Source organism: Astyanax mexicanus, chromosome 10 (genome assembly GCF_023375975.1).
Source record: "Astyanax mexicanus isolate ESR-SI-001 chromosome 10, AstMex3_surface, whole genome shotgun sequence".
Classification (NCBI taxonomy): domain Eukaryota; kingdom Metazoa; phylum Chordata; class Actinopteri; order Characiformes; family Acestrorhamphidae; genus Astyanax; species Astyanax mexicanus.
Window position 1 is genome coordinate 8,065,593 of NC_064417.1, and position 13,346 is coordinate 8,078,938.

Consider the following 13,346-nt stretch of genomic DNA (forward strand, 5'->3'; position numbering starts at 1 on the left):
GAACATCCAGTAACTTTTAGAAAGCTTTCTCCAGCATAGTTTAGGTACTGACACAATGCACCCTCAAACTTAAAAAATAAATCAATAAACCCACCCTCTAAAAACAAATAGAAAGAAATAAAATGGTGCCCTTTTTGATAAAACTTGAATTGCAAATCAAAGCTTTTAATAAGGGCAGAGTGTTATATAAAATGAGATGATCTTTTCTCATGAATATGTAAAAAATCATAAACTGTACTGCATACAGAACCTGGTACACGGTTGGAAGATGTGTCAGGGACAGTTGCTTGTTTTACTTTGGATGGTGTGCTAGTGCTGCTGCTGCGTTCATTCTGTTGGGAGCAGCACTTCTCCCACTCCGCTGCATGCTTCAGTCTAAGGTGCAGAGATAAATTTGTCGCGCTGCTTTCTTTAGAAACAATCGGTTTAAACACACCTTACAGCGGTGACATGTTTGGTCTACGTCCGACGCCGCAAAACCGAACCAACTCCAGTTGCTCCGTTCTTGGGCACAAGCTCCGCCGTCATGTGTTGTGTTGTGTTGTGTGTGTGTAAGGGGCGCATCGCCCAGCTCTACATATAATACAAAATATTTTTCTACCATTTACTGTTATTGACTGTACCTAAAGATGAGAAAATGGGGTTGTTCTAAGTGTTTTTACCACTAGTGTAAATCAATGAATATAAGCAATAGTAAACATTTCTATGCTGTATTGTGTAAAGATCATGGGAGTACAGTTCCATGTACAGTATTGTCCAGAGAGCAGTTTTCTTTAAGTGCACCCTGTGTGTTATTGATTTGAGTGTAAGTGCTTTCATAGAAAAAGCCCCGCCACCTTTGTACCCACTTCTCTGATTGGCTGACTGGTTTTGATGACTGACAGTGGTTTCTATTTATTGCTGTGAATGGGAGACGCTCAGAAGAACACAGTGGGAATGTCAACCGTACAGTTTTACTCTTATTACCTTCTTTTACACTGTACAAGCAGCCCCTTCCCAGGTGAGCCCTGAATTTGCTCAGGAGAGGTGGGGTCAAGCCTCTGAATCCTTCAGCCAGGAGATCTGCTGACCTACGTAGGGCTCTATAACAGTAGCTGCCATTGTTCTCTATTTAATATCTGGAGCAGCAGCTACAGTAGGGGGTGGAGGGTGAATTGGAGCTGTGGCTGGCAGGCTGTGCTGGTCTGACAGGCTCAAACTGGACAAGGTGCTCGAAAAAGTTTAGGGTGCAGACTTGTTTGCGTTTGCACGGTCTCAAATTTAAGTTTTAAATTTAAAGGTAATTTCAAATATTCTCCATAGTTTGTTAAAAGCTTAGTATATTTGATTATTTAATTACTTAATTTACTGTGGATTGTGTGTATATTTAGGGAAAGGGAGCACAAATCCAGGATCAGTCTTGGAGATTGTGCAGTCTGAGACACAGATTAGCCTCTGCCCTCATAAAGCCCACAAACCCACTTCAACAACCGCCATCCAGGACTGCAGTCACTGCAATACAGACAGTGTATTAGCACTGCAGTTGTATTGCTGCACATTCTGACTGAAAAACAGTTTAAAACATACCGGATGGAACAAAAATGTTAACCAATCAAAAGCTGGCTTGCATTATTGTGACCAACGTAACTTTTATTGTTGGTTATACCTTGGTTGTGGGACCTTTGGTGGCAACAACTGCAATCAAGCTTTACCAAGAACTAGCAATGAGTCTTTCACATTTCTGAGGAGGAATTTTAGGATTTTTTTAAAAATCAACATTGGAGGGTTTTCCAGCATGAATTTCTTGTTTAAGATCATGCCACAACATCTCAATCAGACATTGATTAGGTCACTCTAAAATCATATATTTTTAAAGCCATTCAGAGGTGGACTTGTTTGTGTGCTTTGGATCATTGTCCTGCTGCAGAACCCAAGCACACCTAAGTTCAGGTCACAAACTGATGGCGGCAAATTCTCCTTCAGGGTTTTCTGGTAGAGAGCTGAAAGAGAGAGAGCATGGTTCCATATATTACAGCAAGATTTCTATGCCCTGAAGCAGCTAATTATGTGTTAGTTCTCTGCCAGATGTAACGAAAGATGAGATCTTCCAAAAAAGTTCCACTTCTTGAACTGTAGTTCTTTAGATGTTGTTCTGGGTTCTTTTGGGACCTCCTGGATGAGTAATTTTGGTAGTGCCATCACTCCTGAGAAGGTTCACCAGTGATTTATGTTTCTTAATTTGTGAGTAATATATATTTTGTTCACTTAGAGCCAGGTTGGTTTGAATTGATTTTTTTTTTTTTTTTTTATCATTTTTAAAACAAATGAAATCTGTAAAATTTAATCTGTAATTTAAAAAATGCAGTTTTTTCCCCACATTTCACCAGAAGTCAGCAGGGGACAATAATCGAACATGTCATGATATTAATATAGTGGTGGGCAATATTGCTCTGAAGTGATATCACAATATTTCAGGGTTTTTAGTGATAAATATATTTTTTACAGTATTACCAAACATTGATTTTTTGTCATTAATTTTAGAAATACACTATTACATCAAAATGAACTTCCTTTTAATATAAATAATAATAATATAAACAGTTTTATACATTTATTATAAAACAAAGCTCCATATACAGTAACTTGCCAAGATCCAGATTTTTTATAAAATAAACAGAAAAATGCAACAAAAATAAAGTATGTAATGTAACAAAAAAAATCTACCAAAAAACACAGTGCAGCATATTTATTGCCCGCATATAAACTGCAAACAAACAAAGAATTAAACGTAAATAAAATAAATAGCAAAACAAATACGAAATAGAGTGCATTCAGGAATATTGCCATTATCACAACATGTGATGTGTTTTTATAATCAAAAAAATATAGTATCCAGGACCCAGGGTAAAACAGTGTTTTTAAAGCAGCATAATGTAAGAAATTGTATTGTTTGCTCCTAGTCCCCCTTAGAGTTGCATTCATTCTCCCTATGAAGCCCAATCTGTTTTAATTAAAAAAAGATTTGTTTAATAGCTTTATATGCATATCTCTATGTGATGAAATGTGGTTGATCCAGTGAGATTATGCAACACAAGCATGCATAAACATACACACACATACACACATATACACACATATACACACCTGCAGCAAAGACTAAATGGAAAAGGCAGAAGTAAGAAATAGAACCGACTGTGTATGAGAACAAATTCAAGCATCTGCGTGTGTATGAGTTTGTGTGTGTGCATGTGTGTGTTTGTTTGGGAGGTGTGTGTTCATTAGCCACTCCTTAGTGTCTCCACCCCTTTCAGTTCCACTGCCAATTCATAGCAACACTGAGAGGCAATGTGCATGAAGAAATAAGAAGAGAGCGAGAAATAGTGGGTGTAGAGAGATAAAGGGACTGGTTGGAGAGAATGAAGTAGACTGTGTGGTGAGAAAAAAAGGGGGGGGGGGTTGAAGTAAAGAGTGTGTAGAAAAGCAGAGAGAGGAAATAGGTGTAGAGAATTAGAGAAGGAAGGAAAGAGTGTTAGAAAGGGGAAGAGAGAGAGAGAGAGAGAGAGAGAGAGAGAGAGAGAGAGAGAGAGAGAAATTACAAGTGCATAGAGAAAAAAAGAGTAATATTGTAGAGGGAGAGATAAATAAAGAATGCGTAGAATGATAAAAAGAGGACATGGATGTAGAGAAAGAACAAGAGAGAGAAAGAGAGAAGGTGTAGAGAAGGATATAGTAAAGGGGAGAGTGTTTGAAAAATAATGATTGTAGAGAGAAAGAAAGTGATATTTTAGAGGGAGAGAAAAATAAAGAGTGTATAAAGAGAGAGAAAATGGATGTAGAGAAAGGAAAGGAGAGAAGGTGTAGAGAGGGAGAGAACAAAGGAGAGAGTGTGTGAAGAGAGAAAGATAGAAAGAGAGTGATATTGTAGAGGAAGAGAGAAATAAAGAGTGTATAAAAAGAGAGGAAATAGTGTAGAGAGAAAGAGAGTGATATCGTAGAGGGAGAGAGAAATAAAGAGTGGAGAAAGAGAGAGAGATAGAGAGAGGAAATGGGTGTAGAGAAAGAGCAAGAGAGAGAGAGGAAGAGAGATAAGGGTAGAGAAAGAGAGAAGAAAGGAGAGAGAGTGTGTAGATATGGAAAGAGAGAAGTAAAGAGAGAGAAAATGGGTGTAGAGAATGGAAGAGTGTAGGGAGGGAGAGAACAAAGGAGAGAGTGTGTGAAAAATAATGAATGTAGAAAGAAAGAGAGTGGTATTGTAAAGGGAGAGAGAAATAAAGAGTGTGGAAAAAGAGAGAGATAGAAGAAATGAATGTAGAAAAAGAACAAGAGAGAGAGAAGAAAGGAGTGTGGAAAGATTGAAAGAGAGAGAAATAAAGAGTGTATAAAGAGAAAGAGAGAAGTAATGGGCGTAGAGAAAGAACAGGAGAGAAAAAGAGAAGAAAAGAAAGAAAGAGAGAGTGTGTGGAAAGATGGAAAGATAGAAAGAAATTAACAGTGTAGAGAGAAAAAGAGAGTGATAGTTTAGAGGGAGAGGGAAATAAAGTATATAAAGAAATGGGTGTAGAGAAAGAACGAGAGAGAAAGAGGAAGAAAGATAGGGGTAGAGAGAGAGAGAGAAGAAAGGAGTGTGAAAAAATGCAAAGAGAGAAATAAAGATAGATGTAGATAGAGTGGTATTGTAGAGGGAGAGAGAAATACAGAGTGTGTAGAAAGATAGAGAGAGGAACTGGGTATAGAGAAAAAACGAGAGAGAGAGAGGTAGAGAGATGTGGAGAGTGTGTAGAGAGAGAGAGAGAGAGAGAGAGAGAGAGTAAGGCAGAGAGATAAAGAAAATGAAGTGCAGGAAAAGTGTTTTTGGCTACTCGCCCAGAGGAACATCCTCTGTCATTTTAACTACAGAACAGTGACTTTTTTTACATCTGCCCTTCAGTCTCTTCTGCTGTGAGACCATCCTGATGCCCTTTCTCTCGCTCTGCTCCCGTCCACACTGTGACATTTCTCTAACCACATCAAAGCTTAGAATGATGATAGCAAAATTACGCAGTATTTTACCATAAAATAGCAGTTTCAGAATGACGTCGATCATTTCCTGACAGTAAAGGGGAGGATACCGTCTCTGTCATACTCACTCCAGACTGAAACTTTGCTACTGAACTATGGAACTTGTGAAGCTGCACAAAACATTTGTCCAGAACTGAGTATCACTGTGTAACCCATAGGGGTGTGAGGAGACAATAATATCACGAGACGAGACGAGACGAGACACGATACTGGGTTCACAAGAACGAAACGAGACGAGATTTAAAAATTAAATTTTAAAGAAAACTTCAAAAATGAAAAATGGCTTGAAAACTAGAGTTTTATTTGACAAAATCATATAACGCAAACTTAACAGACTGGTCTCTCTCACACATTGATTTTATAAGAAACAGAAATAAGAATAAGAATAAAAATAAAACTTTTCTAGGTCTTATATAGTGCAAACAATAAGTGCAAACCACAACCAGTCACATTAAGACTATGGTTTGTGTTTTTTTCTCCTAAATCTCTTGTAATTTAACTATGCATAACCATAACCAGTCATATTAAGACTATGCTTGAAGTGCAAACAGAGACAGAACATGTTTTTAAATACAGTACAGAGCTAAGGGATTAGTACAACTGCCTATGGATGAGAAACAGCCAATCAGCTTGCTGGTTTTGCGGAGCGCGGTGGGCTAGTAATGACAGAACGTATCCCCCCGGACTTGCACTCCTGCTGTGTTGCCAGATCCCGCTTAAAAAGTCCACACTAAACTATTTTTTTTCCCCGCGAGACAGGTTAAAGCTTGATGAGAAATATCGTCACGTTTTAATCTCGCGATATCTCGTGCAACGAGATCTCGTCACACCCCTAGTAACCCAGGTCATATTTGTGTAAAATCCTGTAATATTACTCTACCACCTCAGTCGTCATGCTTATCTCCCTTTAGGTGTTATATGTCTTGTTAGAGTTACAAGGTCTAATGTCTAAGTGTTGCTCTCCACAAAGATGTCCTAGGCTATAAGACAATTGCTAACACCCTAAAACTGAGATAAAGCATGATGGCCAAAGTCATACTGCAGTTTTCCAGGATGGCTTCCACTCAGAACAGGTCTAACCAGGGTCAACCAAAAAAGTTGAGTCTAAGAAAACTGGACCTTGGCTACAGTGAAGCGTGGTGGTGGTAGCATATGAATTCCAACATAGACTGTCTCATTCTGAAGCAGGGCAATATCCCCTACCTTTGGGAATTGCAGAAACTAGCAGTTTTCCAAAACGATATTGACTCCAAACAGAGATCCCTTGAAAAGGTATAGTAATATATTTACAAAAATGTTTGGCGTGTACTCACTTTTGTGAGATACTGTATATAGAGTTATATATAGATGGACATACTGACTAACCAATCATTTTTTATGCTTGTTTGGGTTTAATCTAAAGTTTTTCACAGTTTTAAAGGTATATGGTTTAATAAAAAAACATTATAAGGAACAAAAATTAATTAATTAAAATAATTCTGTAAAGTACTGAAAAGGTTTTATTAAATCTTTGGACACCACCTTATTCATTCTTTCGTCGAAAATCAAGGGTATTAAAAGGGTTTCATTTGTTCAAGGCTTTCTTTTTTGAAAAAGATCTTTAAAAAACACGGCTACACAGATTTAATTCCGCGGAAAGAGCTTCCAATTGACATGGTTCCAATTGGTTCAATTGGTTACCTCCTTCAGAGAGTCTTGTTTTTTTAGCAGTACCTCTATGCAGGGTTTTTTTTTTTTGTCTATTTTTTACATACACAAGGCGCATCTTTTATATGGCGCATTATGCAACACTAGTAAGGATGCCTACATCGAAGTGAGCAAGGGTGTCATCATGTTCCCTTCTAATGGGGAAGCTGGGAGGGGCGCCTAAGTAAACAAAACTGTAATTCTTAAAAAAAAAAACGTTTTCTTACTAAATCAAACGAGCTCTGGATGTTAATCTTCACAGATTTCTCTCCTAAAAACCTTTATTTAGGTGAGTAAAGAGCTTCCGTTTATTTACAGTAAGCTTAGATTTCTGTTTCTGTAGCACTATCATTAGCATTAGCATTAACCGCTAAACTGAGGAACCCTGGGCGTTCCTAGACAAGCTGTGTGCATTTACACATCTGTGTCAGCAATGGGTACATGGATACTATTTCCACACACAGATGTTTTCTAGAGTAAATATTTATAATCTGCACTTTTCTCAGATTCTCTGTTTAAACTCCAGTGAACTTCAAGTTATCAGCATCAAATATCACCATGCTTTCTTATCAGTGAACTGCAAAGTCTTATGGTTCATTTTAAGCTTCGTTCTATTTTCATGTGCTTGCTTGTCCAGACAACTCTTTGTATATTCCTAAAGAAACTTGAGTCTGACAGATACTGTTTATTCTCTCTTTTTCTTTCTCTTTCTCTCTCTTTCTCCCCCACTCTCTCTCTCTGTGTCTATACAACACTCCTCTGTCCTTCTGCTTAATAAACTGAACTTGACTTATCTTGGATAAGCCAAATAGAGAAGTCCCTCAGTCTGTGTGTGTGTGTTTGTTGTGAATGAAACGCTGTGTTGTGTCTGCTGTAAGAAGGTCATCTCTCCGTTTCTCGTAAGCCTGTGAAAGTGGAATGTGACACTGTAATGTTTTATTTAAGCTCTCCTGCCAGCCATATAATTGCCCCAATAGTAACTTTGTGACAGTAAACATTTGACCTGTTCAGAAACTCACCCACAGGTGATGTTTAGTTACAGTTACAGGTGTGCTGTTTAGTCTGTTTGGGCCAAAGCTTTATTTATGACTTAAATATATTACTGTATTTTTTGGACTATAAGGTGCACCGGATAGAGGCTTGTCACAATAATTGCAATTTCAATTTATCGTACACTAAATGAACATGACCTCAATAATTTTTGATAATTGTGATATCGTCTATTGTGTTTATTTGTATGTTTGTTCACATCATAGGCTGTTTATAGCTGGATAGAGCATCGTCTCTCAAAAGTGTAGCCACCACAACGACACGACGTGCATCTTTTTTACAGTCTCTGGTTCACATATATAACAGTGAACAGTATTTTAGCCAGTCATGCTTCAATAACTGTGAATCCGTACACACAGTGTGGACTAAAGTAGGTGAAGAAATAAGTATATAATTCCCAAAGTAATTATAATAAATAATTAAATAAATTTTCGCTGTCTTTAAAATATGTCTAGTATTTTTTTCATGCCATTCTGTTATTATGTCAGTGGCATTTAATAGTGTTAAAATGACAAAATTATCGTGTATCGCAATAATATCTGGGACAATATATCGTCCACAAAAAAATCATATCGTGCACCTAGGCGCACTATCAATAAATGTCTATTTTCTGGTCTATTTTCATATATAAGGCGCACCTTTTATAAGGCGCATTAAGCAACACTAGTAAGGATGCCTACATCGAAGTGAGCAAGGGTGTTGCCATGTTTCTCTTCTAATGAGGAAGCTTGGGGAAGCGCCAAAGTTAACAAAACTGTAATTCTTTCAAAGTCAAACAAGTGGTGGGTGTTAATATATACAGATTTGTCTTCTGAAAAACATTTATTTGGGTGATTAAATCACTTCTGTTTATTTACAGTAAGCTTAGATTTACAACATTTTGTCTAAGGGTGAGTTTTCTGTTTCTCCAGCACTAAGGCTGGGTGCAGCAGCATTAGCATTAGCCTCTAACTGCAGTGCTAGTGGGACGTAAATGCAAACCAGTTGCGCTAGGCTGAGGAACCCTAAATGTTCCGGTAACCCAGGGTGCTATCAGCTAGCGGTTCATCCCATTTAGCTTGTTTTAACAAGGTAAACACCCAGACTAGAGTCCGAATACTCGCCTCTGAATCGAGAAAGATAGCTGGCGCTGCTGTTAGAGGCTAATGCTAATGCTGCTGCACCCAGCCATAGTGCTGGAGAAACTTCATAGAAAACTCAACCTCTCAACTCAACTCTGTACTTCAGCGGAGTGTCTTTACTGCCCCTTAATACCTGACTGGTAATATTTATACATAAGGCACACCATATTACAAGGGGCACTGTCGATTTTTTGAAAAAAAGTATGAATTTCAAGTGCGCCCTATAGTACAAAAAATATGTTTATGTTTACGATAAAAAAATCGCATGCTCATTATCTGATGTTCATAGACCTGCCACACGTTTTAAAGACATTATGCAACTGTCTGGACCATTGCTGTTCTGAATTAGAATAAAAGAGTACTCTGCTCGGTTGTAAGATATTTAGTTAGGCTTAAAAGTGTGCTCCTGTGGCGCAATCGGTTAGCGCGCGGTACTTATACAGCAGTACTTGTGAAGGTATGCTGAGGTTGTGAGTTCAAGCCTCACCAGGAGCACAGGTTTTAAAAACACTAGACAACGCAAAGCCCAGGTAATGAACCGTGCAGCAGTAGAAGAGTACACTACTTAGATGCAAGACCTTCAGTCACCTGTTAAAGTAAGCTCTTTTGGCGCAAGCGGTTGGTGTCCGGTACTTATACTTCAGTACTTGCAAAGGAATACGGAGGTTGTGAGTTCAGACTTCACCAGAAGCTTGAATTTTAAATACGCAGTGTAACAGTTAGGGCAGATCTTGATCTTGAACATTTACACAGTACAAGAGTACACTTGGCGGTTTCAAGATCTTCATTTAGAGTCGTTGCTGTGCTCCTGTGGCGCAATCGGTTAGCGCGCGGTACTTATACAGCAGTACTTGTGAAGATATGCCGAGGTTGTGAGTTCGAGCCTCACCAGGAGTATGTGTTTTAAAAACACTATTTATCTGTAAGAGCAGATGATCTTTAACATTCAACCATTAAAAGCGTTACTTATCGCTTTCATGATCTTCATTTAACCCTGATTTTGTGCTCCTCTGTTGCAATTGGTTAGTGTGCTGTACTTATACAGCAGTACTTGGGGAGATATGCTGAGGTTGTGAGTTCAAGCCTCACCAGGAGCACAGATTTTAAAAACACTGGGTAACGCAAAGGCCAGGTAATGAACAGTGCAGCAGTAGAAGAGTACTCTACTCAGATGCAAGACCTTCAGTCACCATTTAAAGTAAGCTCTTGTGGTGCAAACGGTTGGTGTCCGGTACTTATACTTTAGTACTCGCAAAGGAATATGGAGGTAGTGAGTTCAGATTTCACCAGAAGCGTGACTTTTAAATACGCAGTGTAACAGTTAGGGCAGATCTTGATCTTGATCTTCGATCAGTAGAAGAGTATACTTATCGGTTTCAAGATCTTCATTTAGTATTGTTCCTGTGCTCCTGTGGCGCAATCGGTTAGCGCGCGGTACTTATACAGCAGTACTTGTGAAGGTATGTCGAGGTTGTGAGTTCGAGCCTCACCAGGAGCATGTGTTTTAAAGAGACTATGCGACTGTCTAGACCAATCATCTTCTCCAATAGTCCTGTTGTAAAGAAGCACGCTGCATGGATGCAATATCTTCATTTAACTTTGGCATAGGCTCCTATAGTGTAATCAGATAAAATGCAATTGTTATAAAGCAGTACTTGTAAAGACATGCGGAGGTTGTGAGTTTAAGCCTCACCAGCAATATGAGATTCTAAAACATTATGCAACAGTTAGGGCAACTCTTCAGTTAATGTTGTTGAGGTCATCCTGTTGCTCAATCAGTTAGCGTGTGGTACTTATACAGCAGTACTTGTGAAGGAATGCTGAGGTTATGAGTTTAAGCCTTACCAAGAGCATGAGTTTTAAAACTTTATGCAACAGTTGAGGCGGTGTAGTATTTGTAAAGGTTGTGAGTTCAAGTCTCACCAGATGCAGGATTTTAAAAAATGATATACAACAGTTACATCAGATCTTAGACAATTTAGAAGTAGACTAGAACACTGTTCGGTTGCAAGAACTTAAATATAAGGTGAACGAATCTCATCAGGAGCATAATTTGCAAAACGCTTTGTATCTGTTAGAGCAGATGATCTTGAACGGTCAATCAGTAGAAGAGTACACTTAGCGGTTTCAAGATCTTCATTTATAATCGGTGCTGTGCTCCTGTGGCGCAATCGGTTAGCGCGCGGTACTTATACAGCAGTACTTGTGAAGATATGCCGAGGTTGTGAGTTCGAGCCTCACCAGGAGCATGTGTTTTAAAAACACTATTTATCTGTAAGAGCAGATGATCTTTAACATTCAACCATTGAAAGCATTACTTATCGGTTTCTTGATCTTCATTTAACAGTGTTGCAGTTCTCCTGTGGCGCAATCGGTTAGCGCGCGGTACTTATACAGCAGTACTTGTGAAGGTATGCCGAGGTTGTGAGTTCAAGCCTCACCAGGAGCACACTTTTTAAAAGCATTAGGCAACGCTAAGGCCAGGTCATGAACCGTGCAGCAGTAGAGGAGGACCCTGCTCAGATGCAAGATCTTCAGTCACCTGTTTAAATGAGTTCTTTTGGTGCAAGCGGTTGGTGTCCGGTACTTATACTTCAGTACTTGCAAAGGAATACAGAGGTTGTGAGTTCAGGTTTCACCAGAAGCGTGAATTTTAAATATGCAGTGTAACAGTTAGGGCGAATCTTAATCGTGAACATTTAAACAGTACAAGAGTACACTTAACGGCTTCAAGATCTTCATTTATAGTCATTGCTGGGCTCCTGTGGCGCAATCGGTTAGCGCGCGGTACTTATACAGCAGTACTTGTGAAGGTATGCCGAGGTTGGGAGTTCGAGCCTCACCAGGAGCACAGATTTTAAAAACACTGGGCAACGCAAAGGCCAGGTAATGAACCGTGCAGCAGTAGAAGAGTACTCTACTCAGATGCAAGACCTTCAGTCACCATTTAAAGTAAGCTCTTGTGGTGCAAACGGTTGGTGTCCGATACTTATACTTTAGTACTCGCAAAGGAATATGGAGGTAGTGAGTTCAGATTTCACCAGAAGCGTGACTTTTAAATACGCAGTGTAACAGTTAGGGCAGATCTTGATCTTGATCTTCGATCAGTAGAAGAGTATACTTATCGGTTTCAAGATCTTCATTTAGTATTGTTCCTGTGCTCCTGTGGCGCAATCGGTTAGCGCGCGGTACTTATACAGCAGTACTTGTGAAGGTATGTCGAGGTTGTGAGTTCGAGCCTCACCAGGAGCATGTCTTTTAAAGAGACTATGCGACTGTCTAGACCAATCATCTTCTCCAATAGTCCTGTTGTAAAGAAGCACGCTGCATGCATGCAAGATCTTCATTTAACTTTGGCATAGGCTCCTATGGTGTAATCAGATAAAATGCAATTGTTATAAAGCAGTACTTGTAAAGACATGCGGAGGTTGTGAGTTTAAGCCTCACCAGCAATATGAGATTCTAAAACATTATGCAACAGTTAGGGCAACTCTTCAGTTAATGTTGTTGAGGTCATCCTGTTGCTCAATCAGTTAGCGTGTGGTACTTATACAGCAGTACTTGTGAAGGAATGCTGAGGTTATGAGTTTAAGCCTTACCAAGAGCATGAGTTTTAAAACATTATGCAACAGTTGAGGCGGTGTAGTATTTGTAAAGGTTGTGAGTTCAAGTCTCACCAGATGCAGGATTTTAAAAAATGATATACAACAGTTACATCAGATCTTAGACAATTTAGGAGTAGACTAGAACACTGTTCGGTTGCAAGAACTTAAATATAAGGTGAATGAATCTCATCAGGAGCATAATTTGCAAAACGCTTTGTATCTGTTAGAGCAGATGATCTTGAACGGTCAATCAGTAGAAGAGTACACTTAGCGGTTTCAAGATCTTCATTTATAATCTGTGCTGTGCTCCTGTGGCGCAATCGGTTAGCGCGCGGTACTTATACAGCAGTACATGTGAAGATATGCCGAGGTTGTGAGTTTGAGCCTCACCAGGAGCATGTGTTTTAAAAACACTATTTATCTGTAAGAGCAGATGATCTTTAACATTCAACCATTGAAAGCATTACTTATCGGTTTCTTGATCTTCATGTAAGAGTGTTTCTGTGCTCCTGTGGCGCAATCGGTTAGCGCACGGTACTTATACAGCAGTACTTGTGAAGGTATGCCGAGGTTGTGAGTTCAAGCCTCACCAGGAGCACACTTTTTAAAAGCATTAGGCAACGCTAAGGCCAGGTCATGAACCGTGCAGCAGTAGAGGAGGACCCTGCTCAGATGCAAGATCTTCAGTCACCTGTTTAAATGAGTTCTTGTGGTGCAAGCGGTTGGTGTCCGGTACTTATACTTCAGTACTTGCAAAGGAATACGGAGGTTGTGAGTTCAGGTTTCACCAGAAGCGTGAATTTTAAATACGCAGTGTAACAGTTAGGGCGAATCTTAATCGTGAACA

At 39.2% G+C, this 13,346-nt stretch overlaps 1 protein-coding gene and 9 non-coding genes across 10 annotated transcripts in view; all 10 read left to right on the forward strand.

The window, feature by feature from the left end:
- The window catches only part of slc7a5 (solute carrier family 7 member 5), a 52,351-nt gene that overhangs the window by 11,957 nt on the left and 27,048 nt on the right, over positions 1 to 13,346 (forward strand). The gene's annotated exons all lie outside the window — the stretch shown is intronic.
- Positions 9,297 to 9,389, forward strand: trnai-uau (transfer RNA isoleucine (anticodon UAU)). Its single transcript is given in 2 exon segments — positions 9,297 to 9,334; positions 9,354 to 9,389. It is a non-coding gene; the product is annotated as a tRNA-Ile (tRNA).
- trnai-uau (transfer RNA isoleucine (anticodon UAU)) lies at positions 9,699 to 9,791 on the forward strand. The gene is given in 2 exon segments: positions 9,699 to 9,736; positions 9,756 to 9,791. It is a non-coding gene; the product is annotated as a tRNA-Ile (tRNA).
- On the forward strand, positions 10,300 to 10,392 carry trnai-uau (transfer RNA isoleucine (anticodon UAU)). Its single transcript is given in 2 exon segments — positions 10,300 to 10,337; positions 10,357 to 10,392. It is a non-coding gene; the product is annotated as a tRNA-Ile (tRNA).
- On the forward strand, positions 11,051 to 11,143 carry trnai-uau (transfer RNA isoleucine (anticodon UAU)). Its single transcript is given in 2 exon segments — positions 11,051 to 11,088; positions 11,108 to 11,143. It is a non-coding gene; the product is annotated as a tRNA-Ile (tRNA).
- trnai-uau (transfer RNA isoleucine (anticodon UAU)) lies at positions 11,251 to 11,343 on the forward strand. The gene is given in 2 exon segments: positions 11,251 to 11,288; positions 11,308 to 11,343. It is a non-coding gene; the product is annotated as a tRNA-Ile (tRNA).
- Positions 11,653 to 11,745, forward strand: trnai-uau (transfer RNA isoleucine (anticodon UAU)). Its single transcript is given in 2 exon segments — positions 11,653 to 11,690; positions 11,710 to 11,745. It is a non-coding gene; the product is annotated as a tRNA-Ile (tRNA).
- trnai-uau (transfer RNA isoleucine (anticodon UAU)) lies at positions 12,054 to 12,146 on the forward strand. The gene is given in 2 exon segments: positions 12,054 to 12,091; positions 12,111 to 12,146. It is a non-coding gene; the product is annotated as a tRNA-Ile (tRNA).
- Positions 12,805 to 12,897, forward strand: trnai-uau (transfer RNA isoleucine (anticodon UAU)). Its single transcript is given in 2 exon segments — positions 12,805 to 12,842; positions 12,862 to 12,897. It is a non-coding gene; the product is annotated as a tRNA-Ile (tRNA).
- Positions 13,005 to 13,097, forward strand: trnai-uau (transfer RNA isoleucine (anticodon UAU)). The gene is given in 2 exon segments: positions 13,005 to 13,042; positions 13,062 to 13,097. It is a non-coding gene; the product is annotated as a tRNA-Ile (tRNA).